Source organism: Cryptomeria japonica, unplaced genomic scaffold (assembly GCF_030272615.1).
Source record: "Cryptomeria japonica unplaced genomic scaffold, Sugi_1.0 HiC_scaffold_33, whole genome shotgun sequence".
In the NCBI taxonomy this organism is placed as follows: domain Eukaryota; kingdom Viridiplantae; phylum Streptophyta; class Pinopsida; order Cupressales; family Cupressaceae; genus Cryptomeria; species Cryptomeria japonica.
The window spans coordinates 680,845-685,703 of NW_026728855.1; the positions used below are offsets into that span (position 1 = coordinate 680,845).

Sequence of the window (4,859 nt, forward strand, 5' to 3'; positions counted from 1 at the left end):
GGCTCCGACTTCGTGCACGCCGCACCTTGGAGCACACTTCAGAGCGCTCCTTGGTACGCACCAGGGCGCGCAACCCAGCCAAGGTGCTCACCCCGGCGAAGGTGCACGCGAGGTGCGCACCCGGGGCAAACCGGGCTCGGACTTCGTGCACGCCGCACCTTGGAGCACACATCGGAGCGCTCCCGGGTTCGCACCAGCATTGCGCACCTTTGATGCGCTGCCTTCACTAATTTCCAGAAAAGGCAAAAAAAAGAAAAAAATGAGATTTTAAAATTTCCGTTTTGAAAGATAGTGAAAAAAACGGAACGCGGGTGCCATCTTGAGCCCGCCCTGGTGTGCAGCCCAGGCAAGTTGTGCGCACCAAGGCACCCACCCTGGCCAAGGTGGGTCACGGGGTGGGTCCTAGGGTGGGTAACGGGGTGGGTACTAAGGTGCGTGCCAAGGTGGGTCATAGGGTGGGTGCCAAGGTGGGCACCAGGGTGGGTGTGCACCAACCCTAGCCAGGGTAGGTCACGGGGTGGTTGTCGGGGTGGGCGTCAAGGAGCCAAGGTGGGTGGCAAGTAGCCAAGTTGCGTGCCAAGGTGGGTGTCGGGGTGGGTGCCAAGGATCCAAGGTGGGTGCCAAGGAACCAAGGTGGGTGTCTGGGTGGGTGCCGAGGTGGGAGCCAGGGTGGGTCCCAAGGTGAGTGCAAAGGTGGGTGCCAGGGTCAAGGTGAGTGCCAATGTGGGTTCCAAGGTGCCAGGGTCAGGGTGAGTGCCAATGTGGGTTCAAAGGTGCTAAGTTGGGTGCGAGGTTGGGTGCGAGGGTGGGTGGGTGCCAAGGTGTGCTAGGTGGAAGCCCGGGTGGGTCGGCATCCCATGGGTGTCGAGTTGGGTGCCTGATGGGTGCTTCTTGTCAAGTTTTAGTCGTCGGGACTCATTTCGAGCCTTAGAGGTCGTTTCTTGTCCGGTTGCCCTGTCTTCGACCTGGGAACCCAATTTTGGTCCTCGGGTCCCATTTTTTTTTGTCTCGCATCCCACTTTTGGCCTGTGGCCTTTTCGGGGTCGATTCTCGTTTTGGGCATCAGAGCATGTTTCTTCTCCTAAAACCCAATATTTGTTTATTAAGTCTCGGAACACATTTTTGTTCTCGTGGACCCATCATGGGTCTTGGAACGCATTTGTGGTCCTTGGGTCCCATTTTGCATCCCGAAACTTGTGTTTTGGTGCTTGATCCCTATTTTGGGTGCCCACCTTGCACCAAGTGCGCACCCGGGGCAAACCGAGCGCCTTGGTGCACCGGGGCAAGATCGAGCGTGCACCCGAGGCGCCCCGAACATGCACCAAGGTGCACTCGGCCCACATGTGAGCGCAGGTCGTTGCGCCCGAGGTGGTGTGTGGGCACCGCGTTGCAGACGGGACACTGCACGCACACGACGCCCCCTCCAGGTGCACGCACGTAGGCCGGGCCGGGTGCACACCCGACGCCCTAGCAAGGTGCGCGCACCCGGGCAGGGCTCACACTTGGCGAACGGGGCGCACTTCGCGAGGGAGGGTGTGCACCTCGACGGGGGTGGGTGGCCGGGGTGGATTCGCACGTGGGTCGCGGTTTGCTAAGTACACACTGCGACAAGCTCATAACGGGTGCGATCATACCAGCGTTAGTGCACCGGATCCCATCAGAACTCCGCAGTTAAGCGCGCTTGGGCCGGAGTAGTACTGGGATGGGTGACCTCCCGGGAAGTCCCGGTGTTGCACCCTTTTTTAGTTTTTCGCCGGGCGTCGCAATGCTATTTGAATAAACCTTTTGCCCGTTTGCGTTCTCGTCGGGGCCGGGCCGGGCCGGGGTGCGCTGCCCGCACTACCGCGCGCGCGGGGGCGACACCGAGCGCGCACCCGAGGCGCCCCGAGCACACAGGCCACGGTGCAACCCGGGCGTTGTGCGCGCACCCCGGTGCGCCCGAGGTGCTGCGCGCGCACCCAGGTGAAATCGGTGTGCACCTCGGCCAGTGCGCGCTCGGTCGAGTCGCGCACGTTGGCCAAGGTGCACGGTGATGTTTCTTACTCTAAGGTTCCGCACCAGACGCCCGGGACAGGTGAGCGAAGCTGGGCGGGGCCGGGTGCGCGGCCGGGGCAGGTGCACGCAGCTGGAGAGAGCTTTGGAGCACACTTCGGAGCGCACCAATGATGCGCTCCATTCAAAAGTTTCCTGAAAAGGCAAAAAAAGTTGAGATTATAGAATTTCCCACTTGAGAGATTGTAAAAAAAAAAAATTTAAAATGAAGGAAACGCGGGTGCCAAGGTGTGCGCAGCCCAGCCAAGGTGTGCGCACCAAGGCGCCCACCCTGGCGAAGGTGCACGCAAGGTGCGCACCCGAGGCAAACCGGACAATTAACCCAACTTTCGACTTCGCGCGCACCTTGGAGCGCACTTCGGAGCGCTCCTTGGTGCGCACCAATCTTGGGCACCTCGGAGTGCACCATGGCGCCCACCAAGGTGCGCACCCGGGGCAAACCGAGCTCCGACTTCGTGCGCACCTTGGAGCGCACGAAAGGTGCGCACCATGGCGCCCACCAAGGTGCGCAGCCCAGCCAAGGCGTGCGCATCAAGGTGCGCACCCTGGCGAAGGTGCGCACCCGGGGCAAACCGAGCTCCGACTTCGTGCGCACCTTGGAGCGCACAAAAGGTGCGCAACCCAGCCAAGGTGTGCGCACCCCGGTCAAACCGAGCTCCGAATCGTGCGCACCAGAGGTGCACGCCATCGTGCGCACCTTGGAGCACACTTCGGAGCCCTCCTTGGTGCGCGCCGATGTTGCACACCTCGGAGCGCACCCGGGGAAAACAATGCAATTAACCCGACTTTCGACTTCGTGGGCACCTCGGAGCGCTCTCGGGTTCGCACCTCGGAGCACACCGAGGTGCGCACCTTTGATGCGCTGCCTTCACCAATTTCCAGAAAAGGCAAGAAAACATTGAGAAGGTGTGCGCACCGAGGTGCCCACCCTGGCGAAGGTGCACGCGAGGTGCGCACCCGGGGCAAACCGGGCTCCGACTTCGTGCACGCCGCACCTTGGAGCACACTTCGGAGCGCTCCTTGGTGCGCACCAGGGCGCGCAACCCAGCCGAGGTGCCCACCCCGGCGAAGGTGCACGCGAGGTGCGCACCCGGGGCAAACCGGGCTCCGACTTCGTGCACGCCATGGTGCCCACCGCGGCGAAGGTGCACGCGAGGTGCGCACCCGGGGCAAACCGGGCTCCGACTTCGTGCACGCCGCACCTTGGAGCACACTTCGGAGCGCTCCTTGGTGCGCACCATGGTGCCCACCAGGGCGCGCAACCCCGCCGAAGGTGCACGCGAGGTGCGCACCCGGGGCAAACCGGGCTCCGACTTCGTGCACGCCGCACCTTGGAGCACACTTCGGAGCGCTCCTTGGTGCGCACCATGGTGCCCACCAGGGCGCGCAACCCCGCCGAAGGTGCACGCGAGGTGCGCACCCGGGGCAAACCGGGCTCCGACTTCGTGCACGCCATGGTGCGCACCGCGGCGAAGGTGCGCACCCGGGGCAAACCGGGCTCCGACTTCGTGCACGCCGCACCTTGGAGCACACTTCGGAGCGCTCCTTGGTGCGCACCAGGGCGCGCAACCCAGCCGAGGTGCCCACCCCGGCGAAGGTGCACGCGAGGTGCGTACCCGGGGCAAACCGGGCTCCGACTTCGTGCACGCCGCACCTTGGAGCACACTTCGGAGCGCTCCTTGGTGCGCACCATGGTGCCCACCAGGCCGCGCAACCCAGCCAAGGTGTGCGCACCAAGGTGCACGCGAGGTGCGCACCCGGGGCAAACCGGGGTCCGACTTCGTGCACGCCGCACCTTGGAGCACACATCGGGGCGCTCCCGGGTTCGCACCGGCGTTGCACACCGTGGTGGGCACCTCGGAGCACACCAAGGTGGGCAGCGAGGTGCGCACCTTTGATGCGATGCCTTCACTAATTTCCATAAAAGGCAAAAAAAAAACGAGATTTTAAAATTTCCGTTTTGAAAGATAGTGAGAAAAAGGGAATGCTGGTGCCATCTTGAGCCCGCCCTGGTGCGCAGCCCAGCCAAGGTGTGCGCACCAAGGTGCCCACCCTGGCGAAGGTGCGCGCCCGGGCAATTAACCCAACTTCCAACTTCGCGCGCGCCAGGGTGGGAGCGCACCCAACAACCGGGCCTGGGAAGAGCCAATGCGAGAAACCCCACCAAACGCTCTGACAAAAAAAGAGGGGGCGCTCCAGTAACCCCGCTTCGGAGCGCACCCTGGGCAAACCCAGCCAAGGTGCCCACCCCGGCCAAGGTGCAGGCGAGGTGCGCACCCGGGGCAAACCGGGCTCCGACAACGTGCACGCCGCACCTTGGAGCACACTTCGTAGCGCTCCCGGGTGCGCACCTCAGAGCACACCAAGGTGGGCAGCGAGGTGCGCACCTTTGATGCGCTGCCTTCACTAATTTCCAGAAAAGGCAAAAAAAAAAGGAGATTTTAAAATTTCCGTTTTGAAAGATAGTGAAAAAAACGGAACGCGCGTGCCATCTTGAGCCCGCCCTGGTGCGCAGCCCAGGTAAGGTGCCCACCCTGGCAAAGGTGCGCACCCGGGCAATTAACCCTACTTCCGACTTCGTGCGCGCCAGGGTGGCAACCGGGCCTCGGAAGAGCCAATGCGAGAAACCCCACCAAACGCTCCGACAAAAAAAGAGGCGGCGCTCCAATAACCCCGCTTCGGAGCGCAGCCGGGGCAAACCCAGCCAAGGTGCCCACCCCGACGAAGGTGCACGCGAGGTGCGCACCCGGGGCAAACCGGGCTCCGACAACGTGCACGCAGCACCTTGGAGCACACTTCGAAGCACT

At 63.0% G+C, this 4,859-nt stretch overlaps 1 non-coding gene across 1 annotated transcript; it reads left to right on the forward strand.

Moving 5' to 3' along the window:
• Positions 1-1,620: 1,620 nt before the first annotated feature.
• LOC131861878 (5S ribosomal RNA) lies at positions 1,621-1,739 on the forward strand. The gene has a single exon (XR_009360908.1). It is a non-coding gene; the product is annotated as a 5S ribosomal RNA (ribosomal RNA).
• The last annotated feature ends 3,120 nt before the right edge of the window (positions 1,740-4,859 follow it).